The following is a 26918-nucleotide window of genomic DNA, read 5'->3' as shown; positions in this document are numbered from 1 at the left end:
GACTTCACCTTGTACCAAAGGAATAACAAAGAGCACTGCAATTCCTAAGCTACACTTGAAAGCCTGTGGTTTCATTGACATGAGAAAAATTTTCATGCGCTAATATCTTAGGGTAAGAGTTCTTTTCACTTAAGTTCCGATCCCATCCCAAGAGCCCAAGCCAAGGATCACGCGAAGGTTCGTTATTAAAAAAAAATCAAGCCACAAAGCGGCCTCATATCTTTTCGGCCTCTTAGTAAAGATCAAGTGTAACATCTTTTTTTATCAGTTTAATATCTACTGGGATTTTTGAGCGTCTCTCATGCGTTGTACTGTAGCACGGGCCTGACGCATCCCTACTAATTCCAGTTCAAACATTTAAAGCGGTGAAGATTAGTCAATTTGGCAAGAAACAATTTGAGCAGCTCATTAATCAGGCTTTACTTGTTAAATCTGTTCCTAACTACCAAATAGATAGGGGGAAGAAAGGGTAGAAACAAGACGGAGAAAAGAGAAATATAACAAAAGACAAATCAGATTCATGGATGGGCATCTGAAATTGATATGCCTAAATGTTAGACTAGTAAAGCTCAAATAAATGAAATTCTATGTTATATGTGTCTAAACGTTAGACTCGAGACTCGTCATTTGTTCAAATTTTGGACTACTAAAATTGACTAAAACTGCCTAAAAAAAAAAGATTTAGTATGCGGATACATCTTATAAAAATTTTTATTGATGATCGACTCCGATTGATCAATCTAGGTAGCATTAGGGCCATTTTGTCTTTGGACTAAGAAGATTGGCATCGGTTTCCCTCTCCCTTATTCATCTCTCTTAGATGCCATTTTCTTTTTTATTTTATTTTTAAATTTTTTTTTAGAAATTCCATATTTTACTTTTTTAAAAATTTATATTTTGAATTGTAAAAATTTCTTTTCTACATTTTAAAAATATTTTAATATTTAGTTTTTAAAATTAAGACATGATAAGTGCTATTGTCACATGTGTCATCTATTGTCGCATAATAATCATATGTCATCGATAATCATGTGTTATCTATATATGTTATATTTTTATGCAACAAATTTTTATTGGTTGATTGTAACATCAATTTTTATTAATTAATTGTATTAGACCAATTAGATAAATTGATACCCAAGTATCACGTTATATATTTTTTAATAATTTAAGAATGGTAGAGAATATCATTCTAATACTTTTATTTACTTCACTAAAGATTTTAAATATTTGCTTCAGAGTATATATTTTCAAAATTTTATAGCTCTAAAATCATTGGATTTGTTAGCAAGAATGCCACAATTGTTAAAATTCCAAACTAAAATGGAATTGGAAATTAAAGATCCATTATTAGTAGCACCACGAACCATGATATTCTAAAAAACAAGTAACTTTTGTCAAAACTGTGAACAAACTATTTGTCTGTCAATTACTAGGAAATAAAGTGTTGCTTGAAGCCTTAAATATTAAAAGGTAAAACACTAAAAGCTCATAGGCGACAAAAGCTGTACTCCATCCACAAATCTGATATTTTGCAAGTAATTATTGTTTATGCTTAAATTTTGCTAGAAATCTGATAGCAATCGACATATTATAAGGCTAGGAGTGATCAAATGTGAGGTTTTAGTTGTTTTTGTAAGAATTAGTTGAGGGGAACTTTTTGATACTCATGTGTCGCACCAGTAAATTACCGAAATAAACCGAATATTATGAAACTTCAAATTGGTCCATACTACTCTGCTGCTATACATATTTGCCTCACCAATCCATGAGACCCAGGTGATAATGAAATGAGCTGTAATAAGGCTTTAGTCAATCCCATCTTGATACAAACAGCAAAGAAAAGTGTGATTCACTCTACAAAAAAGATGGGAGTGGCAACTTTCAAACATATTTACCTGGACGGGGTCAATAGGCGATCAAAAAGACTCATGGTTTAGGACAGTGACCTCCATTGCACTGGCGAGGGGTGCTGCCCTAAGGCCTCCCACAGTGGGAGAGCCTATTTCTTAATTTGTGGCAATGGGGTCCTGCGTTCGCGAGGGTACTATCCAATTTCAAGTGTAAATGTTTTATTTTATATGACAATCTACAAACTTTTTTAAGAACACTGATGTGAAGACGTTTCTGGCGTTGGAATATATATATATATATATATATATATTTATATATATGTATGTATGTATGTATGTGTGTATATATAAATATAAATGTTCATAAGGTAATATCAAGTCCTAGTTTCTCAATTTCGTGGATTTTCAATCTTGGTTTGGTAATCGAATAACCTTTTTGTTGTTACAAAAAATTCAAACTCAGCTCTTTAAAGTATAAAGATTCATCCACTTATTACTGAATTAAATACTAAAATGCAAAATAAATATTGTTATTACTAATCTTCTCCATCATTGTTGACATTGTATTTAGATGGTAAGCAAATGCCAAATGACTGAAAAATTAAACGGTTTGCTCTTTATAAATTTGGCAATTTGCCAAGGTAACTAGAAAGCATGCCTTATCATTGACGATTAGTTTGCATGGTTTCCAATTTGATTGTTGTTCTTCTATTTACTAGTTTTATTTTTTTTTTTTGAAAATTGTTGAAAAGTAAAAATCATATTTGATTAACAAATGAGCAAGTAACTAGAATATAACGCATCTCTCTTACAAAATAAAGTTATATATTTTGTTATTAATTTAAAAAATTTAATTCTAATTATAAAAATGCATATTTTGTGTTTATATCAAAAGAGTTCTTCTTTTTTTTTTTTTTTGCTTTCAGAAGTTAATGAAACTGATAAATACAGAATTTGCTATTAAATTATGAATCAATTTTGAAATTTGTCACTATTTTTTCTTAACTCAAATTTGAATCAACTTTATTTAGGAGATGAATTCTTGCAAAGAATGAAGTTCGATTCTTAGAATTTTGTAAATTCTTCCCCCTTTAACTAATTTTTTTAAGACCTTCACCTTCTTTGTAAAAAAATAATCTCGTCCAATTAATTTTTATTTCTTTCAAAATGAATACAATCAACGAACAATAAAACTCTTTTCTGACAGTCTAACCAATCCCAAAAAGCATTTTTTTTTTTTATTGAAATCAATCCCATCAAATTAGTTCTTAGGGAAAAAGATAAGAGATTTTGAGTCTGTTAGACAACCGTGTGACCATGCCAACTACATGAACCCAGCTGAGAACAATCCTCTGCTTCCACTATGTTACACGAGGAACATGAAGCTGCTGACACGCTCTAATCGCCCGGTCCTGATTTCATCAACCAGACTTCAGATCTTGCGTCGTTCGAACTCAAGACACATATCTAACAGAACAGATACTGTTCAGTGAACATGTACTGTTCAGTGAACATGTACTGACGATAAATGCCCAGAAGGTACCTATTTACTCAGTTGATCATACTACAATGTAAAAATGATAGTTTCTTCACACAATCAATTCAGACATTGATATATCACAAAGGGCTGACCTGAATAATGCCAAAATTAATAAGTACTTGAACAACAAAAAGGACCTGACATTTTTGTCCTTTTCATTTTCATTAACTTTGTATAGTTCTGTTAGCTCCCTCCTAACTGAATGACAGAAAAACAAAGTTACTCCTACTAACTACTAATTATTTCTTGTATTTTCAGCACAGTTCCCCTATCTTGAATCAAGATCAACATGGCAGACGCATTGCTCTAAAGGCTTTTCTTCTTGGCTCTGCTGATCCAAAAAGTAAGACTTTAGGTTTACTTCAACAAGGCTAAAAGTTTTCACTTCGCACTATTTTCAATTGCAATTCTGCGAGCTGATTTGTGCTTAAGCGCACTATGTTGAACTAATGTTTTACTAGGGACAGCAAATGTTCATGTATATATATTATGTATATAAATTATATTCACCCTTGGACTTAAATCAAAATAAATATTTTAAATCTTAGCTATTTTAATCCAAAAAATAAAATAAAATAACACTTATAACGGTGTGAATGGATCCTTACTCTTTTTTCTAACTCAAATATTATTATTAAAAGAAAGTTATAAATTTGACTTAAAGTTACTTTTTTTTCTCAATACAATTATTATTATTATTATTTGGCACTTAAAGACACTTAATAATCTTAATCATAGCATGTATATAGCTTAATAATTATGTAATTCAGAGAGGTTAGTGTTTTTATCCCCAACTGAAAAAAAAAAGTAAAACCTCTAAAATAATCACATATATATTGGCTAATAGACAATCTAATCTAAGATATCATAATTGATTAGTGTCATATCTTCCAACGGTTACCAATGCGTTAGTAATTGCCATTTGAAATAAAAACGTGTTTATGAATGTATATACGGCTCCAGGCATGTGCCCATGGCATCAATTTAAACAAAAAATTCATGGCTAATACAAAGTTCTAACGTGTAAAATTGAGAGGAATTATGTGGTGATTGACAGAATTAAAGCTAGGCACAAAAATGGGTTTAAGTCAGACTGCAATGTGACTATCTCAGCTAGATGAACACCAACTGAGAACAATCCTCTACAGCTTCAATGGTCAAAAGGAGTTTAGTATCAACATTGGCAAATTGGAATGGCTTTAAGATTCTCATGAATAATTCGATCAAGTTGGATCGGCCATAGTTGATGCATACCATGAAAGCAAAGATAAAAACAGCAAAATATAAACAAACCTTTATTATTACACTGGATAAGGGCCTCGCGAACGCAGGCCCCCACTGCCACAAATTATGACGTAGGCTCTCCCACATGAGGAGACCTTAGGCCAGCACCCCCCCAGTGCAATGGAGGTCACCGTTCTAAGCCATGGATCTTCTTGATGGCCCACTAACTCCGTCCAGGTAAGTATGTTTGAACGTGGCCACTACATTCCCTTTTGTAAAGCAAACCACACTTTCCTTTGCTGTTCGATTTCGAGATGGGATTGAGTAAAGCTTTAACTACAGCTCTTCTCATTATCGCCTGGTCTCGTGGATTGGTGAGACAAAAATATATAGCAACAAATTAGTATGACCAATTTGAAGTTGATAATAATCGATTTCTTCGGTTTATTTCAGCAATTAACTGGTGGGACATATGAACATCAAGAAGTTCCACTCAACTAATTCTAGCAAAAGCCCCTAAAACCTCACATTTGATCACTCCTAGTCTTATAATGTGTTGTTTCTATCAGATTTCTTGCAAAATTTAAGCAAAAATAATAATTGCTTGCAAAATATCAGATTTATGATAGAAAACAGCTTTTGTTGCCTATGAGCTTTTAGTGTTTTAACTTTTAATTTGTTGTTAATGTTGAAGGATTCAAGCAACATTTTCCTAGTAATGATAGATAAAGGATTTCTTCACTTTGACAAAAATTACTTGTCTTTTAGAATCTCATGGTGCTTCTAGAATGGATCTTTAATATCCCTTTCCATTTTAGTTTGAAATTTTAACAATTGTGGCATTTTTGCTAGCAAATCTAATAATTTTAGGGTTATAAAATTTTTAAAAGATATACTCAATGCAAATATTTATAACATTCTCAAAATTATATTAGATGAATATTATTAAAACATTTATGTTTTTAACAATTGATTAATGAAGTAAATAAAAGCATCAAGATAATATCCTTCACGACCCTTAAATTTTTGAAAAATGTCTAATGTAATGCCTCAACTTTCAATCCATGTATCAGTCTATCTAATGACTTAACACCGTTAACAGAAATTAATGATGAAATCAACAAATGAAAATTTGACACATGAGTAAATATTATACAATACACTACTATTATGTGACAGTGATGCAATTATCACAAGTTATAATTAAAAGAACTAAAACTAAAACTTTTTAAAAATCTAGAATAAAATTTTAAAATTTTCAAAATCTAATATTTTAAAAAAAATTAAAATATGAAAATTTTTTAAAAAATTTCAAAGTAAAAAAAAGAATAAAATAAAAAGAGAAGAGAATCAATCAAGGAGAGAAGAGGGAGAGGGAGACCAGCGCCAATCTTCATGGTTCAAGAGAGATTGACGACTTATTTTTTTCATACAAGTAAATTGATGTCGATCACACCAATAAAATTTTTATAATAGGTATTTGTACATCATAACTTATTTTTGCACATTTTTAGTCAATTTTACAATTCTAAAATTTGAATAAATAGCGACTTTGACACTTAGATACATACAAATAACAAATATGAATCTATATAACATAGAATTTCATTCATCTAATTAAAAAATTTAAACTATAAGTTGGACTATGCTTAAAAAAAAATTATGTTTTAGATTTCTATCGTCAAAATCTCTTAGCCATGATATCCTTGCAAGCTCTTTTATTTTATTTTTTTAAAATTTAGTATCACGAGCATTTAGGCAACAATTTCACATTGAACTTGCAAAAAGCCTTTAATAGACCGATGATAATGGGCTCCAAATCTTCAATATGTCACTCTTTTTCTGTGAATAGACTTATTTCGAAAAGAATCTGAATCCAAGTGTCACTTAAACATAATTCCCAGCTTTCTTCCATTTTCTTCCTCTCCTCACTTTCTTGCTTTTACACTTTCTTCCTCCTATCTTTATGTGCTAGTATAACCTAATTGATGAGCTGCTGAAATTGGTTCTTGCCCAATTAGCTACTATTCACCACTTTCAAATATTGAACTAGAATTGGTGGGATGCGCCAGCAGGCCTATGTTGTAATGCAACGCAAAGGCGACGCTCGAGAATCCCAGTAGCGAGCTACTGTTGGACTCTCACCCTAACAAAAATAATTTAATATCATGTGGATCAATGATCCACGTATCAGATATTAAATTGATAAAAACAGATACTATATTTGATCTTAGCCAAAAAAGCCGAGAAAGGTGTGAGTTGCTTGGTGGCTCGGATTTTCTTTATAAAAAACCTTAGTGACCCTTGGCTTGGGCTCTGAATATGGGATCTAAACTTGGTGAAAAGAACTTTTACCCTGATGTATTTGTACATGAAAATTATTATCATGTCTATTGCGGTGATCTTTGTTCTTCCTTTGGTGCAAGGTAAAGTCATTTTATCTAAAGCAAAAAATTTCACCATCTCTGCGTCAGACTAAGTTCGCTTGGGTAAAACCAATTGTTCTCAAAGAACGTGAGCTAATAACTAAATAACAAATATTTAAATAATCACCCAAATTGTAGCAGAGAATCAAGCATTAACATCACACATTTCCTTAGATCAATGGGGTAAGCAATTGAATTCACTAGGGTAAGCATGTTTTTCCTGGATGCTGCTAAGCTGTCATTGCAAATTACATTCATTTTTACCAATTAACTGGAAAATCTAAAATCAGTTCTCCCAAATGCTACTTCTAGTAGTGTCCAGTTTAAACTTGTTTCATCAAATCTTGGCCATATTTGAAAAGTTTTACTTAAACAACTAAATTGGTTTGCAGTAATTGCATTACAAATGCTTATATATAGCTTCAAAGTAATCAGAATCGTTCAAAGATTTTTCAAAAAAAAAAAATTGCGGGAGTCTGTCAGACAACCTTATGACCATCCCATGCTGGGTAAGAACCAGCTGAGAACGATCCTCTACTGCTTCAGTTGGTAGGGCAGGGACCAAGTATCAGTTTATCTCTCTCTGATCACAAGGTTATGGTTCATCGACCAATCCTTAGATCCTCGCTTCTTTGTGCTCGGATCACTTTTCTTTCAAGTGATTGACATAAGCGCGTCGTTATATAACTTTTAAGTTTATTAATTAAGTAGAAAAAAAAGGTAAACGCTAACTTGTCAAAAATTTACATTTATTTGCATTCTTGCATTAGTATCTAAGCAACAGACACAGGGTTCTTAAGAGTTGTATTTTTGCCTGGATGAAACTTACTGCTGCTTCCATCTTGGTTTAGAAAACCACACCCTTGGCGCCTTTTACAACAGTATTAAGGTTTAAATAAATAGAAGTATATTGAAATCTTATTTATTTTTGTTTTACTATATTATTTTCTTATTTGAGGAATTTAAATTTAACTTTTCGAATACATAAAATTACAATTGACTCAATTTTTTTATAGTTTGAGTTAAATGTACGAATCAACATTACACGCCTACAAGTTATAGGTTTAGATTGATGTCTACATGTATAATTGAATCAATTGTTTTCAAATTGATGTATTTTACTATTTAACACCTACAACTACGGCTAAGTCAAAATTTTTTCAAGAAAAGGCATTTGCATTACTTAAGATTGAATGGATTATACATTTACAATTGAATATATTTTTTTTCTAGAAAAGACAAGACTTGCATTACTTAATATTATAACAATAGGAATTGAAGGGCCCCAAGGAGGACCCCAAAGCCTAAAGGTATGAGGGAACTTGGACATGGATTTACATGAAAGCTTTCAAAACTAAGAACTGTAGGGCTTTACCCCAGAGGGAGCCCTTCCAGAAATTCTCAAAGGCCAGGGTTGAACCAAAGCCTAAGAGGGGGTTTAGAAATAGTTTTCAACCCAGAAGGAGTCAAAGTTTTAACTTGTAAAATTGAGCGGAATTACGTGGAGATTGACAAAGAAATTAAAGCAAGGCAAAAAATTGGTTTGAGTCTGACGGTAATGTGATCATCTCAGATAGATGAACACCAACAAAGGACAATCCTCTACAGCTTCAATCACAAAAATGGGTTTGAGTCAGACAAAATTTGCATTACTTAATATTATAAGAATAGCAACTATAGTCGATACATACCACGAAAGCATAGAGAAAAAGAGCATTTATAAACACCCTTTATACTTGAAATTAAATGGAGGCCGCGCGATCGCAGGCCCCCACTGCCACAAATCATGACGTAAGATCTCCCACTTGGGGAGACCTTAGGGCAGCACCCCTCCCACAGCGCAATAAGGTCACTATCCTAGGCCATAGGTCTTCTTGATCACCAATTGATCCGTCCAGGTAAGTATGTTTAACCGTAGTCACTCCAACCCCTTTTGTAGAGCGAATCACACTTTCCTTTGCTGTTCGATTTTGAGATGGGATTGAGTAAAGCTTTAACTACAGCTCTTTTCATTATCACTTGGGTCTCAGGGATTGGTGAGGCAAAAATGTATAGCGACAGATTAGTATACGACCAATTTGAAGTTGATAATAATAAATTTCTTCGGTCTATTTCAGCAATTAACTGGTGCGACATATGAATATCAAGAAATTCCCCTCAACTAATTCTAGCAAAAGCAACTAAAACTTCACATTTGATCACTTCTAACATTATAATATGTCGAATTCTATCAAATTTCTTGCAAAATTTAAGTATAAATAATATTTACTTGCAAAATATCAGATTTGTGGATGCAGTACAACTTTTGTTGCCTATGAGCTTTTAGTGTTTTAACTTTTAACTTGTTAGTTCAACGCTTCAAGCAACATTTTTCCTAGTAATGACAGACAAATGATTTCTTAATTTCTTTACTAAAATTACTTGTCTTTTAGAATCTCATGATGCTATTAGTAATGGATCTTTAATTTCTCTTTCCATTGTAGTTTGGAATTTTAACAATTATAGCATTCTTGCTAGCAAATCCAACGATTTTAGGGCTATAAAATTTTGAAAATATATACTCCAAGCAAATATTTATAACAAACTTTTATGTTTTTAAAATATTGCTTAATGAAGTAAATAAAAGCATTGGGACAATATCCTTGTCGACCCTTAAATTATTGAAAAATATTTATTGTAATACCTCAACTTTTAATTTACGTATTAATCTATCTAATGATTTAACACTACTAACAGAAATTATGATGCAATCAATCAATGAAAAATTGATACATGTGCAAATATTACACAATAGACGTACAGTTTCCGTGCGATAGTGATGTGACATCATATATCATAATTAAAAAATAAAAAATAAAAATCTTTTAAAAATCTTTTTAAAATCTAGTTAAAATCTAGAAATTTTTAAAAAATTAGAATATGAACATTTTTAAAAAATTTAAAAATAAAAAAAAAAAAAAAAGAGAAGAGAATCAATCAAGGAGACAAGGACCTATGCCAATCTTCATGGTTTAAGAGAGATTGGTCCTTATTCTTCTCAAACAAGTAAATTGATATCGATAGCATAATAAAAAATTCTTTAAGTCGTATTTTCACATCGTATCTTAAGACGTATTTGCACATCATATGTTACTTTTGCACATTTTTAATTAACTTTGGGATTCTAAAACTCAAATAAATGATGAATCTGATACTTACGTACATACAACTAACATATACCCATATATGAGTCCATATAACAGAATTTCATTCATCTATTAAAAAATTAAAATTATAAGTTGGAACTATGCTTAAAAAATTTATGTTTTAGATTTCCATCGTCAAGATCTCTTAGTCATGATATCCTTGCAAGCATTTTTATTTTATTTTTTTCAATTTCAGTATCACGAGGTTTTAGGCAACAATTTCTAATTGAACTTGCAAAAAGCCTTTTAATAGACCGATCATCATGCACTCCAAAGCTTCAATATGTTATTCTTTTTCTGTCAATTGACTTTTTCGAAAAGATTCTAAATCCAAGTGTCACTTAGAACTTACAAATTTTCTTTTCGCTTATTCCCTGCTTTCTCACTTTCTGGCTTCTAAACTTTCTCCCTCCTATCTGTATGCTTGGCTTCAACACTTTCTTCTTCCTATCTGTATGCTAGTAAAACCTAAATGATGAGTTGCTGAAATTGGTTCTCGCCCAATTAGACCCTCCATCGCTTTCAATTATTGTACTAGAATTGGTGGGATGCGTCAGGCCAGTTGTCACGGGTCGAGACTTAAGCTCCGAACCCGCGCGGCTCCGGGACCCGGGCATTCACCCTTCCGGCGTCCCAGATCAGCCTGACTGCCACGGTTCACACCCTTATGAGGTATTGTCTGCTCTGGCCCCCCTGGCCTCACGGTTTTATCCTACAAAAAGCGCCTCACAAGGCAGAGGTGGTGTGAAGATGTAGGATTTAGGACTCTTCCTTAGGTCCGTGACATTCTCCCGCACCCAACCTCGTGACGCCCTCGTCACGGAGGCTGGCCACCCTGCCTACCTCCCTCGAGGTGCTTGGCGTGGATCGAATGGTTTAGGGTTGGCTCTGATACCACTTATTACAGGTCGAGACTCAAGCTCCGAACCCGTGCGGCTTCGGGATCCGGGCATACCCTTGTGAGGTATTGTCCGCTCTGGCCCCCTGGCCTCACGGTTTTGTCCTACAAAAGGCGCCTCACAAGACAGAGGTGGTGTGAACCCTTTTATACCCCAGTGACCTTCCTATTATGTTCGATGTGGGATTCAAGATTCCCCCTTAGGTCCGTGACACCAGTGCTGTAGTGCAACGCAAAGGCAACGCTCAAGAATCCTAGTAGCAAGCTAATATTGGACTCACCTTAAAAAAAATTAATTTAATACCATGTGGGTGAATGATGCACATATCAGATATTAAATTTATAAGAACAGATACTAATTTAATACCATGTGAGTCAATGACCCAACATATCAGATATTAAACTGATAAAAATAGATACTACGCTTAATCTTAGCCAAATGACCCACATATCTACACATATCAGATATTAAACTGATAAGAACAGATACTACACTTGATCTTAGCCAAAAAGCCGATAAAAGTGTGAGTTGCTTTGTAGCTTGGTTTTTTTTAGAACGAACCTTGATGTGACATCTGGCTTGGGCTCAGGATATGGGATCTGAACTTAGTGAAAAGAACTCTTACCCTGATGTATTTGCATATGAAAATTATTCTCATGTCTATTGCGGTGCTCTTTGTTATTCCTTTGGTGCAGGGTGAAGTCATTTTATCTAAAACAAAAAATTTCACCATCTCTGCGTCAGACTTAAAACTAATTGTTCTCTAAGAACTTGAGCTAATAACTAATTAACAAATATTTAAACAATCACCCAAATTTACAGAGAATCAAGCATTAACATCACAAATTTCCTTAGATCAATGGTGTAAACAATCGAATTCATCACTCGGTTAAGCATGTTTTTGCTGGATGCTGCTAAGCTGTCATTGCAAATTAGATTCGTTATTACCAATTGGGCAACTGGGAAATCTAAAATCAGTTCTCGCAAATGCTTTTTCAAATAGTGTCCAGTTTTAACTTGTTTCATAAAAAACTGGCCATATTTGAAGAGTTTTGTTTAACAACTAAATTGGTTTGCACTGATTGTATTGCAAATGTATATATATAGCTTCAAAGTTAGCAGAATCGTTCAAAGTTTTTTCCAAAAAAAAAAAAATTGTGTGAATCTGTCCCATGCAGGGTAAGAACCAGCTGAGAACGATCCTCTACTGCTTCGGTTGGTAGGGCAGGGACCAAGTATCAGTTAATCCCACTCTGATCACAAGGTTATGGTTCATCAAACAAACTTTAGTACCAATTGGACAATTCTAAAATCAGTTCTCTCAAATCTTCTATGTATAAAACATACCAGTTTTAACTTCTTTCATCAGTTTAGTTGTGCAGTACTGACTATATTTAAAAAGCTTTTTTACTCAAAACAACAACTAAATTCAAAAAAGAATTGGAAGAGTCTGTCAGACAACCTTGTGACCATCCCAGCTAGTTTAACACCATACCGAGAACGATCCTCTACTACTCCAGCTGATCAACATGGAACAGGAAGCTGTTAATCACGCTCTGATCACAAGGTCATGATTCATCAACCAGACTTGAGATCCTGTCTCCTTTGTGCTAAAGGACACAGAAGTACGAGCCTATAGAACAGATCCTGTTCAAGTAAGGTCGTGGCGATCTTCTATTTCTTCCTCCTATATATACCATCCATAACTCATCGGTCTTTTCCATGTGGGACTATATGACTGCTTCGTGGTGGCCATCGTTATTTTCCAAAGAATGAAAAAGCCTAAGTTTTGTAAGAAAATTGGCAGAGCAGAGAGAAATTAACAGAATCTGGAAGTAAAACATTTCCATTTTTTCTTGGTGGCATGTCTAGTTTAACAACTATACCGTATTTCTATTTTTTTTCCCTGGCAAAATGCAAGAAAAACGACAGGGTATTGCTCTCTAACATGGTTTTTGCAGTATGGATTAGGATCTAAGCAACAGACACATAGTCTCAAGAGATGTGCTTTTGCCTGGAGGAAACATGCCGCTGCTTCCACTTAGGTTTAGAAAACCACACCTTGACACTTTTCACAACGGTATTAAAACTTAAACAGAATTATATGTAATAAATCTTATTATTATTATATTTTTTATTAGAGGGGTTTGAATTTAACAGTTTGAACAAAAACACATATTTCTTCGATTGAATCAAATTTTAATTTGTTATTTATAATAAATGCATTGATTTGGTAAATATTATTATATATAATAAAAATTATGTTAATTGATTTGTTTAGTCATTTTTTTTTTAATTCAAAGCAAAATTGTTATTTATCAATCAAATTGGTTGTGGCAATTTGAAGAAATGAAGCAAATAATAAAATATTGTGTTAACATGCATAAAGCTTTTACAAATAAATTTGTTTTTGAAAAGTAGAAATTATATTTTTAAATTGTGTTAATTAATCAAATCGAGTGTTATTGACAAAGCAAACTTATATAAGGATTGAAGCCTCTAAAAAAGATTATAAGCTTTAAAGGGCCGGCTTTTAAGACCATATTTTATATTTTTAACTATGTAATATCAATATAGAGAAACTTGATTCTGCATTGGAATAACATTAATTATGATTTTCTTATAATGTTCTCACATCATGCCATCAAAATAATTAGGTGATTTTTTTCTCTCAAAATTTTAATTAAAGGAGACTTGCCTAATGAGTATGTCTTAAGAGCAAAAAGAGGAATAACAAAAAAAAAAAAAACACCTATAGTAACTCATTTGAATGGTTTTAAATGTGAAATTAATAAGAATAAAAAATAGGAGAGATATGATAAAAATACAATTAAACAAAAAAAAAAGAATATAAAATATTTTTGAACTAAAAGAATAAAATAGAATGAATAAGAAAAATTGAATGATGGGAAATGCATATGCGTATGGTCACGGTAAAAGAAAAATTAATATATTCCATTTTTTTAATTTGATTGTATAAATTATAAATTAATTTACTAATTTATAAATAGTATTATATGTTATCAAAACTATAATTGATTTACTTGGCCGGCATAGCAGGATTTAAAATCAATTTATTAAGAATTTATATATGATCATTGTTTTCGGTTTTTTAATTTAATAATAACTTTCATGCATCAAATTAATGAAAAGTTGGTCCATATATTAGTGTTTAATTTAGGGGAGTGATCAAGTTATATAAAAAAATTTTTACATCATTTTATACTTTTTTTTAACTATTGATTTTAATAAATTTAAGAAATGAGAGAGACAATCTAATTTGACAAAACTAGAAGCAATTCCTGAGTGTTGCTTCAATAACCATTGTTGAACTAAATAAAACCTTAAGATTGTTCGAGCAAATACTAAAAATCTGAAATTACTATTTTTGGTAAATCTAGAATTTTGAGGAAAGGCTTTAAAGCATATAATAGTGCCACTTTCCCTAAGGTTTTATTTGCTACCACCATATTATTTACTTAGTAGGTGTAAAAAAAGGTTACAAGTAATAAATCTTGAGGTTACAATGAAGCTTAGTGACTAACTGTGTTTTGCACTGATGAAATCAGTTCATCGAGCATTCATTGGCATATCACAAGATCACCGAAATACTATAAAAGTATTTTGCAGCAAAACTTTTATAAGAAAAAAAAATCAAGCATTTGAAGAAAGAGGAAGAATTCCAAGAATTGTTTTTGTATGTTTTCAAAAAACCAGAGTAGTCTTTTATAAATAGCTACAAACATGACTATCTATTTTGAATAGACAAAAACTATTTGTTTTTGAATAATTGAAATTGTTCATTTTATACAAACTTATTTCTCTAACTTGAACAAAAATAACTATTTATCTTTATTTTTTCTTTTTCAATATGAGATTATTTCTCATATTTTATTTTGAAAATCTTTAACAAGAGAGACCAACGCCAATCTTCATGGTTCAAGAGAGATTGGCCCTTATCCTTCTCAGACAAGTAAATTGATCATCACACCAATAAAAATTTTTATAAGACGTATTCGCACATCATATCATGTTTTTGTACATTTTTAGTCAACTTTGAGAGTTTAAAATTTGAATGAATGGCAAGTTTGATACTTAGATACATTCAAATAATAGATATCCATATCTGAGTCCATTTAACATAGAATTTCATTCATTTGATTAAAAAATTAAAACTGTAAGTTGGATTGTGCTTAAAAAAATATGTTTTAGATTGCTTTTAGGCAACAATTTCTCATTGAACTTGCAAAAAGCCTTTAATAGACCGATTATTGTGTGCTCCAAAACATCAATATGTCACTTTTTTTTTTGTCAATTGACTAATTTCGAAAAGATTCTAAGTCCAAGTGTCACTTAGAACTTAATACATAATTTTGCTTTTCACTCACTTGTTCCAATCTTCCTTCCAATTTCTTGTTCTCCTTCTCACTTACTAATTTCTATACTTTCTTCCTCAGTAAAACCTAACTGACGATCAAATGTAATCGGATTTTGCCCATTAAGCTACTCTCCACTACTTTAAATGATTGAACTAAAATTGGTGAGATACGTCAGGCCCTTGCTGTAGTGCAACAAAAGAGCGACACTCGAGAATGCCAATAGCAAGCTACTATGATGGACTTTCCCTTAAAAAAATTAATTTAATATCATGTGGATCAATAATCCACGTATCAAATAATAAATTGGTAAAATAAACACACTACACTTGATCTTAGTCAAAAAGGCGAGAAAGTAATGAGTTGTTTTGTAGCTCGGATCTTCTTTTATATGGAACCTTGGTGTGACCCTTGGCTTGGGCTTTGGATATGGGATCTGGACTTAATGAAAAGCACTCTTACCCCGATGTATTTGTGCATGAAAATTATTCTCATGTCTATTGCGGTGCTCTTTCTTATTCCTTTGGTGCAAGGTGAAGTCATTTTAGCTAAAGCAAAAAATTTCACCATTTCTGCATCAAACTAAGTTAGCTTGGGTAAAACTAGTTGTTTTCTAAGAACTTGAGCTAACAACTAAATAACATATATTTGAACAATCACCCAAATTGTAGCAAAGAATCAAGCATTAACATCACAGTTTCCTTAGATCAATGGTGTAAACAATCGAATTCACTTGGGCAAGCATTTTTTTTCGGATGCTGCTAAGCTGTCATTGCAAATTAGATTTATTATCAAATAGAAGTATATTGAAATCTTATTTATTATGTTTCAATATATTAATTTCTTATTTTTAACTTTCGAAAAGTACATAAAATTACGATTGAGTCGATAGGTTTTTGTTTGAATCAAATGTTTGGATCCACATTATACACCTATGATTTATAGGTTTAGATTGATGTATACATGTATAATTGAATTAGTTGTTTTCAAATTAATGTATTTTACTATTTAATACCTACAACTACAACTGAGTGAATTTTTTCTAGAAAAGGCATTTGCATTAACATTGTAAGATTGAATTGATGTATACATTTACAATTGACTGAATTAAATGTTTTAGAACCTTTAGTCATTTTTTTTTCTAGAAAAGTCATTGCCTTACTTAATATTACTAGTTTTCTTTCACGTGCTATGCACGTAATTGTTAACAAAGTTATAATTCTAACATAATAAAATAATTTTATTACTTTTATAGTAATAAAATCGAAATAACTATCATCATACTAAATTAAATTGAACATATAAATTTAAGTTTGAAAAAAAAATATAACAAAAAAATTTTAAATTAAAATTTCAATAAAAAATAAATATTTAATCTTTCTCTATTTTGATTTTTTTTAGGTCTTTTGTTTTTAGATCATCATCTTCATTCATTTTTTTTTATATATTTTTCTTTCTTTTTAAATTTTTTCAAAAGATTATCTTCTACCACAATCAAATCCGATTTTGTACTTTCCTTTTTTTCTCATTTTATACTTTTTCTCGAGCTTTTTTTTTTAAACTTTTTTGGTAGTGGATTTTTGTTTTCAATTTTATAAATTTTTTAGGCAATCGATCATTGTTGAACTCATTTAAACTCTTGCTTTTCATCTATTTGCTATTTAAAATTTAAATACTTTATTTTGATTTGAAATATTTTATTATAAAGTTTTTGTTGCTTGAAATAAAGTAAATATATGATGTTTTCTTTTTCATGATCACTTATCTCTGATTTTGATATGTACTTAATTATGTCGTATAAATCATTTTGTAGTTTAATTTTATAGTAAAAAATTTCATACTTACTTGAATTTTACTAATTAAAAAATATTACATAAACGTATTCTAAAAAAAAGGATTTGCAGCAATCAAGAATTATTAATATCTCGATGTAATCATCAATGATGTCTATTTATATATTTACAAGGGATATTGACTAAAATTACTTTTAATATCAAATATTGGTTTCTTAAAAAGCCACAAATATGTACAACTTATTAAAATATGTTATAATAAAAGTTTAAATAACACACTTTACTTAAAGATATATCTTATCATAATCAAATCGAATTTTTATGTTGTTCTTTAAATATTGAAATACTCTTCTCAATTAATTTGGTTCAATATTATTATTGTTTGTTAAATAACGAAATAAAAAAAATTCTAAAATTAATAAGATATGACCTATTTTAGATAAATACCAAAAGATATTATTATATTTTGAAGGTAAACTATGTTTTAAATCTTGACTTTAAAATTGATAATGAATATATTTTTAATATTTGAACTCTTTTTTAATTAAAATAGAGTAATTTTTTTATTTGACGAATACTTAATCATATATTTAGTATAAGTCATATAAAAAATTCATCATTTATAAAAAATCAGATTTGCGAACTAGTTAGGATTAATTTTGAAAGCGCTGATTGTGAATTGGCTCGAAAGGTATTATTGAGCATAAAATCATAAATCGCATGCCCTGTGTACATAGCATTGCACCCAATGGCCGTTTATAAAATCAGCTTTGACATAGGAAATGGTTATTTATCATTACCTAAGAGCTGGAAAATAAGGTCAGATTGAAAGGAGGTTATCATAGTGTAGCGAATGCTTTATGCTTATGTAGGTTTGTAATAGGTTTGAGGACGAGAGCAATTCTTAAAATTCAAACTCTCTTTCAAGGCTAAGTACATTTGGTATTTGGTCACATACTGAAAGGTTTTAATTACCTAAAAGGAAGGTTAGTGCTCTCAAGAACATGGCCAGATTAAAGTTGTCTTGTTTAATATGCTGTCCAGACGAAGCCGTTAAGTGTTGCATACATTAAACCGTTATTTAGTAACAATTGAATATCTTTTGCATTGAGTCGAGATGAATAAGAACCAAGCACATTGCGTACCACTGACATGAACAGAGAGATGTGTTTGTGGTGCCTGATGGTCGTTGGAGAACAATGCATGATGATTAAGAATTGGAGGATTGCTTTGAGTTGTGACGCGAGACGTGCGATTCAACCCTCTCTCCCCAATTTTCCTCCTTTCATCTCTGGCTTCCTCGCTTTCTGCATCAAAGCTCTTTTTCTTTGCATCTGTCAGAAAACTGGGTTATGGTTACAATTCCTTACAAGGTACAAGCATGGTTGTTTTATCTCTCGTTTTTTATTCTCTTTCAAGAAGCTCTTAAATTCAAGCTTTACTAAGCCCATAAGCAGGTTTACTCGTTATTTTCATTTCATGGTGTCGAAGATTCAGTGATTAAGCAAATAACTTTGAAAGTCTCAGTGAGTCAGGTAGCAAAGAACAGATGAATAGAAGATTTGACATGAGACAGGCCATGAATCCAAAGAACGCATCTTTTTAATGGAAACAAAGGCTCGTATGACCAGTTTCTCTTTCAACTTTGTTTTGCAGATTTCACCTTATGAAGCTATAAAGCAAACCCCATCAGCCCATTTCTTTTCCCTCTACATTGTGACCAATCGATTACCAAGAATAAGAAACAAAAGCCAATTCTCCAAGCTTTCACAGATACCTAAAATTTTGATCTAATTACAATGGAAACCCATCAAACTAAGATGTTTTTATAGAGCCATTAAAGTAAGAGGTTACCGTTGGTTTGATCAAGGCATTGTGATTGTGAATGCTGATGATGATGATGATCGAGAGGAGGTGGTAAAGAAGATGAAGAGATGCTTTGGGCACACCCCGTGATGTGAGACATGCGATTTAACCCTTTCTCTGACATTCTCCTTCTCCTTTCATCTTTCTCGTTACTCGTTGCCATCTCTCTCTCTCTCTGGCCTCTGCTTCTGATCTTTTCTTTTTTCGCGCCCTTCATAAATGTCAGTTAGTTATTCTGTTAGCAATTCTGAGAAACGTATCGCTTTGTCCTCCAACCTCCCCATTTTTTTTCCCATACTAATAGTATGACTCAACAATCAAGGAACAAAGTATGGAGATTTTGACTGTCATTCCCCCATTTGTTCAAAACGACAGAGGATGGTTAAAATTGAGAAACTTAATCAACTTCAATTCCTTAACAAAAACGACCGAGTTTGAACCAGGATATGGTCACAACTCACAAGAATATACCCTTTAAAACTTAGACTCGTCAACTGGCACAATTTGATTTTGGCTTTTGTTTCTTTATCTTACCATGGCTATCAGTTCGATCTTTTGATGCACAGCTTGACATTAATAACAGCAGTCTTTTTACAAAAAGAAGGGGACAGACGGTGTAGTATATTTGGTTTTTAACTATAGATTTACCTTTAAATGTATCCATAAAAGGAGCGTTGATTAGTGTCTTTCTTGAATTTAAAATCTCTATTGAAATCACACTTAACTTTTATCACTTTTACTTTATTAAACCTACATCGCTTCAGATAATAGTCTAGTAAAGCGCTGGACCTAAAAATACAAAGCAAGCTGCATCATTTAAACTTACTTACCTGGACGGGGTCAAAGGGTGATCAAGTAGACCCATGGCCTAAGGCAGTGAGTTCCATTGCACTTGGGAGGGGTGCTGCTCTAAGGTCTCCCCAAGTGGGAGAGCCTACGTCATAATTTGTGGCAGCGGGGGCCTGCGTTCGCGCGGCCCCTACAAAAGAAGTCTTAAGTTGGTTCTATTGGCAATTCTCACACTTAAACAATATAGCCCTAAAGGTGAACTCTTTTTGGCCCTAAAGGTTAACTCTTTTTGGCATTTCTAGTAAGTTGGTTCTATTAGCATCATACTTAAACAATATAGCCCTAAAGGTTAACTCTTTTTGGCATTTCTAGTACTTGACCTAGTATTTTTGCAGACCTGAGAAACTGCAACATTTTATGACTTGGTTAGACGAGTTATCCCCAGGACTAAATCAAGAATTTATGTAATGAATTGTTTCTCTGGGCTTTGAATAATAAAAATGCTGCTGTGTATTTTAGACGGAGAGAAATGAGAATTTTTTTTATCTCCTTCCATGTCTTCAAACAAAAAAGTTACTCCATAGAAAGGCTTTAGTCTGTGATTTTGCAAACATTCAGCCCAATTTGTGGTAAATATTAAAAATAGAGAACATATCTAATGAATTAAAGTATAGCCAGATATATTAGTCGACGAATGGGAAGAACCACCAGAAGCTTCGCTCATCAAATAGGCAGATAATTATTTTATTTCTTTTTTTGATAGTATAAATATTCTATTTCTAAATGTGGTAGTAATCTATTGGTGGGATTAGTGCAAAACAAACTATTTCTACTAACACAGGTAAAAAAATCTGTATGGACCTTTTGTAGGATTTTGCTTAGATCCTCTTCTCCTTTACTAAATCTGTAGTGGAGTTTGAGGTTTTATGATATCTCGAATCTTCTGCATAATTGGAGTTTTCCCATCAGTTTTGGAAATAGCTGTGAATGCCTTTGATGATAGTTGTTTTCTTTTTCACCCCTTTTCCAATTTCTGAAGCCGACATAACTGAAGCAAGTATCCTGGTCATATTGTCACAGACCTAAGGCCGCATGGATTCTGAGTTTAAGATCGGAGCCCGTGACAATATGGTTATTAGCAGAATTTACCACCAAATCTGGTCAGATATAAGTTGTATGGTACTTATCATGAATATGATTATGAGTTCAGTTGGCATTGAGATTGAGCTGCATTTGATCGTAGTTATTAATTTTAATAGAATATGTAATGCCAGATAAAATATAAAAGTGAATTCGTTCTGAATTGCAAAAGCATGCAAGAAATATATTGTGATCACCTTCAATCACAATCCTTTATCACAATCACAATACCAAGTTGGACCTAAACAATTATGTTTTATTCCACATTGGCTAGTGAACAGCATGACAATTCTTGCATCTGTTATAATATATTAGCAAACGCAATGCTTAGGACATCTTTGCGCTTGGGGCAATGACGCAGCTAGTGAGGTTCTGACCGAAGCGCGTCTATTGCTGGTTGAAAACTATTTCCAAACCCCCTCTTAAGCCTGGGTTGAGCCCTGGCCTTTGAGAATTTCTGGAAGGGTTCCCTTCGGGGTAAAGCCCTACAATTCTTAGTTTTGAAAGCTGTCATATCCATTTTCAAGTTTCCTCTTGTTAGATTCTGTTGGGCCCTGGGGTTCCTTCGATTCCTATTATTATAATTTCTTCATAAATCTTCTGTAGAAATAAAAATTCACTCCGATGCATTTGATTCATTCAATTTTTAACTATACATCCATTCGATCTTACAATTATAGGAAAAAAAATTGACTAAATTGATGTTGTAGGTGTTAAATAATAAAACACATCCATTCGGAAACATTTGATTCAGTTGTAAAGATATTACATCAATCTGAACATATAACTCAAATCCGAACGTTTTGATTCGGTTGTAATTTTATGTACCTCTAAAAGCGTTAAATTTGAATTCCTCTAATAAGAAAGTAATATAGTAAAACTAAATTAATAAGATTTCAATATACTTCTTGTAAAAATTTTGAAGCAATATGTACATTTGCAATACATCTTTCTAAACCAATTTAGTTGCTGAAGTAAAACTTTTCAAACATGGTCAGTATTTGACGAAACAAGTTAAAACTGGCCACTACTTGAAGCATTTGAGAGAATTGATTTTTAGATTTTCCAGTTGCCTAATTGGTAATAGTGAATCTAATTTGCAATGACAGCTTAGCAGCATCCTAAAAAAAAAAAAAAAAAACCCTTGCCGTTAAAATTCAATAATAATGTAGAGCTTGTTTAACTTCCTAAACTTTTTGCCCCATTTGATCGTTCTTCTGTCTTCTAATGTTATTTTAATTAATCAGGTCAATATCAGCTGCAACAAGAGGATTACCGTTGCAATAATATCCAAATTCGATTGTTTACACCATTGATCTAAGGAAATTTGTGATGTTGATGCTTGATTGTATGCTACACTTTGGGTGATTATCAAAGGTTTGTTAATTAGTTACTAGCTCGGGTTATTAGATAACAAATAGTTTTGCCCGAGCTAGCTAATGGCTAAATTTTTTGCTTTAGCTAAAATGACTTGACCTTGTACCAAAGGAATAACAAAGAGCACTGCAATTCCTAAGCTACACTTGAAAGCCTGTGGTTTCATAGACATGAGAAGAATTTTCATGCGCTAATATCTTAGGGTAAGAGTTCTTTTCACTTAAGTTCCGATCCCATCTCAAGAGCCCAAGCCAAGGGTCACGCGAAGGTTCATTATAAAAGAAAAATCAAGCCACAAAGCGGCCTCATATCTTTCTCGTCCTCTTGGTTAAGATCAAGTGTAACATCTTTTCTTATCAGTTTAATATCTACTAGGGTTTTGAGCGTCTTTCAAGCGTTGCACTGTAGCATGGGCCTGACGCATCTGTCACGGGTTGAGACTTAAGCTCCGAACTCGCACGGCTCCGGGACTCGGGCATTCACCCTTCCGGCATCCCAGATCAGTCTTCCTGCCACGGTTCATACTCTTGTGAGGTATTGTCCGCTCTGGCCCCCCTGACCTCACGGTTTTGTCCTACAAAAGGCGACTCACAAGACGGAGGTGGTGTGAACCCTTATATACCCTAGTGACCCTCCTATTATGTTTGATGTGGGATTCAGGACTCATCCTTAGGTCTGTGACATTCTCCCGCACCCAACCTCATGACGTTCTCGTCACGGAGGCTGACCACCCTGCCTACCTCCCTCGAGGTGCTTGGCGTGGATCGAACAGTTTAGGGCTGGCTTTGATACCAATTGTCACGGGTTGAGACTTAAGCTCCGAACCCGCGCGGCTCTGGGACCCGGGCATTCACCCTTCCGGCATCCCAGATCAGCCTTCCTGCCATGGTTCACACCCTTGTGAGGTATTGTTCGCTCTAGCCCCCCTGACCCCACGGTTTTGTCCTATAAAAGGTGCTTCACAAGGCGGAGGTGGTGTGAACCCTTATATACCCCAGTGACCCTCCTATTATGTTTGATGTGGGATTCAGGACTCATCCTTAGGTCTGTGACACATCCCTACTAATTCCAGTTCAAACGTTTAAAGCGATGAAGATTAGCCAATTTGGCAAGAAACAATTTGAGCAGCTCATTAATCAGGCTTTACTTGTTAAATCTGTTCCTAACTACCAAATAGATATGGGGAAGAAAGGGTAGAAACAAGACAGAGAAAAGAGAAAAATAACAAAAGATAATCAGATTCATGGATGGGCATCTGAAATTGATGTGCCTACATGTTAGACTAGTAAAGCTCAAATAAATGAAATTCTATGTTATATGTGTCTAAATGTTAGACTCATCATTTGTTCAAATTTTGGACTTGTAAAATTGACTAAAAATGTCTAAAAATAAAATTTAGTATGCGGATACATCTTATAAAAATTTTTATTGATGGTCGACTCCAATTGATCAATCTAGGTAGCATCAGGGCCATTTTGTCTTTGGACTAAGAAGATTGGCATCGTTCCCCCTCTCCCTTATTCATCTCTCTTAGTTGCCATTTTCTTTTTTATTTTATTTTTAAATTTTTTTTAGAAATTCCATATTTTACTTTTTTAAAAATTTATATTTTGAATTGTAAAAATTTTTTTTTCTACATTTTAAAAATATTTTAATATTTATTTTTTAAAATTAAGACATGATAAATGCTATTGTCACATGATAATCATGTGTCATCTATTGTCACATAATAATCATGTGTCATCGATAATCATGTGTTATCTATATATGTTATATTTTTATGTGTCAAATTTTTATTGGTTGATTGTAACATCAATTTTTATTAATTAATTGTGTTAGACCAATTAGATAAATTGATACCCAAGTATCACGTTATATATTTTTTAATAATTTAAGAATGGTAGAGAATATCATTCTAATACTTTTATTTACTTCATTAAACATTTTAAATATTTGCTTCAGAGTATATATTTTCAAAATTTTATAGCTCTAAAATCATTGGATTTGTTAGCAAGAATGCCACAATTGTTAAAATTCCAAACTAAAATGGAATGGGAAATTAAAGATCCATTATTAGTAGCACCATGAAACATGAAAAAACAAATAATTTTTGTCAAAACTGTGAACAAACTATTTGTCTGTCAATTACTAGGAAATAAAGTGTTGCTTGAAGCCTTGAATATTAAAAGGTAAAACAGTAAAAGCTCATAGGCGACAAAAGCTGCACTCCATCCACAAATATGATATTTTGCAAGTAATTATTGTAGACACCTAATTGGGTCCAGGCCCAGATCAATTAGGCCTGGCTCAAATGGGTAAGCCCAATGCAATTTTTACTTTGTATTATTTTTTTTCTTTCTTTTCTTTTGTATTTTATGTATTTTATTATTTATTATTATTATATGTATATTTTTATTTATTTATTTATTTTTTTTCTTTTCTGTTAATATGTATATGTATTTTTATGTAGTTATATATTTATTATTATATTATAATTTATTTATTATTATTTTTTATCTTGTAATATTTTTTGGGTTTATCTTATTTTTATTATCTGTTAATTTTATTTTTATTCATTTATCTGATTTTATCGATTATCTGATTATTTTTCATTATTTTTTTTCTTTTCTTTTTTGTCTTTTTTGAGGGCTGGGATTGAAAGTTGAAGAATCCCACTGTGAAAGGGAATTCAATCAAGAGAGTCCAGATTAAATTCAAAGATTGAATCCCCGTCCAAGGAGGAATTGGAATTGATCAGGAACTCCTGATCAATCCCTATAAAAGGGACCTCCTAGAACAGATGCTGGAAACACAAAAAACAGTGAGCAAAGCTATTGATTTGAGAGAAAAGGAGGCGTATAGGAAGCTAAGAAAAGGTTTAGGAGTGTTCTGGGAGCTAGAAGAAATTTTTTGAAGATTTTTGGCGATTTTTTTTCTGGAAATTTTTGAAAAATTCCAGATTTCGATGAATTTTTCGACGAAGTTTGAATTTTTCGGTGAAAATTCCGACCAACTTTGAACTTTCCGACGACCTGCCCAGTTTTCGGTGAATAATCCCAGAAACCGGTGAACTTTCGACGAAAAAACCCAGATTCTGATGACAAAACCCAAAATTCGGTGAATCTTTAACCGAAGTTCTTCGGCCTTTTAAAGAGAAGGGAGAGGAAAAAAGAAGAAGAGAGAGAGAGGGAGGAGCGTTCTGCCGAAAAATAGAGGGAAGTGCCTTTTATACCCTCTCAAAACGACGTCGTTTTGGCCTTAAGTGACCCCGAGGATCCGCGCGTTTTGTCGTGACCCGACCCGACCCGAGTGTCGACCCGCTTCCTGACCCGCGCGTGCCTGCCCCCTCCAAGCCGAGCCGAGCTCCAAGCCGTCCCCCTGAGCCGTTTCTCTTCCTTAAGCCGAACCGAGCCGAGCCGATAGTCGAGCTGCTCCAGGTTTTTTTTTTCTTTTTTTTTTTTTCAGAATTTCTTTATTTATTTGTTTTATTTATTTATTTATTTATTTATTAGATTAGATTTATTTAATCTTTTTTTTATCTTTATCTTATTTTTATTTTTGTTTTACTTTTCTTTATTTTTTTTATTTTCACTTTTATTCTGTTCTATTTTCTTTAAATAAAAAAATCAAAAAATATTTTTGGGGAAAAGTTGAAAGTATCAATTTTCCTTAAAAATAAATTTTCAAAAAAAAAGATTTTTGAGGAAAAGTTAAAAGTATCAATTTTCCTTAAAAATAAATTTTCAAAAAAAGATTTTTGAGGAAAAGTTGAAAGTATCAATTTTCCTTGGAAATCAAAGTTTCAAAAAAATATTTTTGAGGGAAAAGTTGAAAGTATCAATTCTCCTTAAAATAAATTTCCAAAAAATATTTTTTGGGGAAAAGTTAAAAGTATCAATTTTCCTTGGAAATAAATTTTCAAAAAATATTTTTGGAGAAAAGTTGAAAGTATCAATTTTCCCTACACAAGAACAATCATTCTTTCCTTCCTTTCTATTTTGATTTTGATTTTGATTTTTTTTTAAATAATCCAACGACGTATCCTCTGCAAGTGAAACATTAGTTTTTTTTGCATACTCTTGAGGTGAGAGAATTTTCTCAATTTTCTGCTAAAAGTATTAGAGTAAATTGAGAAAAATTTTCAATAATTAATTACTTTGTAAAATTTTAAGGCTTTTGGATAACACAAATTTAAGTTGGTACCATCTTTTGATGGGCGTTGTGAGGGTGCTATAACCTTCCTCACACGTAATCAAACTCCCGAACCCTGTTCTGGTTAGTAGACCTAAACCTATTCTTTTAGGGGTCTTTAAACTTAGGTGTTCCCTGGAAGGATAGATTCCTAAGGTGGCCAATCGTGTCACGGACCTAGGGAAGAGTCCTGAATCCCACATCGAACATAATAGGAGGGTCCCTAGGGTATATAAGGGTTCACACCATCTCCGCCTTG

General features: G+C 32.5%; 9 non-coding genes and 2 pseudogenes across 9 annotated transcripts; 4 read left to right on the top strand and 7 right to left on the bottom strand.

Moving 5' to 3' along the window:
• Window positions 1-1890: 1890 nt before the first annotated feature.
• LOC149511225 (U1 spliceosomal RNA) lies at window positions 1891-2051 on the top strand. Its single transcript, XR_016334474.1, has one exon. It is a non-coding gene; the product is annotated as a U1 spliceosomal RNA (small nuclear RNA).
• Window positions 2052-4704: 2653 nt separating this feature from the next.
• LOC149511224 (U1 spliceosomal RNA) lies at window positions 4705-4862 on the bottom strand. Its single transcript, XR_016334469.1, has one exon. It is a non-coding gene; the product is annotated as a U1 spliceosomal RNA (small nuclear RNA).
• Window positions 4863-6675: 1813 nt separating this feature from the next.
• Window positions 6676-6873, bottom strand: LOC149511223 (U2 spliceosomal RNA). Its single transcript, XR_016334484.1, has one exon. It is a non-coding gene; the product is annotated as a U2 spliceosomal RNA (small nuclear RNA).
• Window positions 6874-8789: 1916 nt separating this feature from the next.
• LOC149511222 (U1 spliceosomal RNA) lies at window positions 8790-8949 on the bottom strand. Its single transcript, XR_016334471.1, has one exon. It is a non-coding gene; the product is annotated as a U1 spliceosomal RNA (small nuclear RNA).
• A 2376-nt stretch (window positions 8950-11325) lies between these two features.
• Window positions 11326-11518, bottom strand: LOC149511221 (U2 spliceosomal RNA). Its single transcript, XR_016334502.1, has one exon. It is a non-coding gene; the product is annotated as a U2 spliceosomal RNA (small nuclear RNA).
• A 19-nt stretch (window positions 11519-11537) lies between these two features.
• On the bottom strand, window positions 11538-11652 carry LOC149511220 (U2 spliceosomal RNA; annotated as a pseudogene).
• Window positions 11653-12574: 922 nt separating this feature from the next.
• Window positions 12575-12792, bottom strand: LOC149511219 (small nucleolar RNA U3). The gene has a single exon (XR_016334426.1). It is a non-coding gene; the product is annotated as a small nucleolar RNA U3 (small nucleolar RNA).
• Window positions 12793-15667: 2875 nt separating this feature from the next.
• Window positions 15668-15863, bottom strand: LOC149511218 (U2 spliceosomal RNA). The gene has a single exon (XR_016334498.1). It is a non-coding gene; the product is annotated as a U2 spliceosomal RNA (small nuclear RNA).
• A 4121-nt stretch (window positions 15864-19984) lies between these two features.
• LOC149511217 (U1 spliceosomal RNA) lies at window positions 19985-20145 on the top strand. Its single transcript, XR_016334467.1, has one exon. It is a non-coding gene; the product is annotated as a U1 spliceosomal RNA (small nuclear RNA).
• A 1280-nt stretch (window positions 20146-21425) lies between these two features.
• LOC149511216 (U4 spliceosomal RNA) lies at window positions 21426-21576 on the top strand. The gene has a single exon (XR_016334440.1). It is a non-coding gene; the product is annotated as a U4 spliceosomal RNA (small nuclear RNA).
• A 1199-nt stretch (window positions 21577-22775) lies between these two features.
• On the top strand, window positions 22776-22893 carry LOC149511215 (U2 spliceosomal RNA; annotated as a pseudogene).
• The last annotated feature ends 4025 nt before the right edge of the window (window positions 22894-26918 follow it).

This window comes from Durio zibethinus, chromosome 26 (assembly GCF_047325235.1).
Source record: "Durio zibethinus cultivar Kanyao isolate XHJ-2024 chromosome 26, ASM4732523v1, whole genome shotgun sequence".
NCBI classification, from domain to species: domain Eukaryota; kingdom Viridiplantae; phylum Streptophyta; class Magnoliopsida; order Malvales; family Malvaceae; genus Durio; species Durio zibethinus.
The sequence above is the reverse complement of the archived record's forward strand: the minus strand, read 5'-3'. Positions and strand labels throughout refer to the sequence as shown.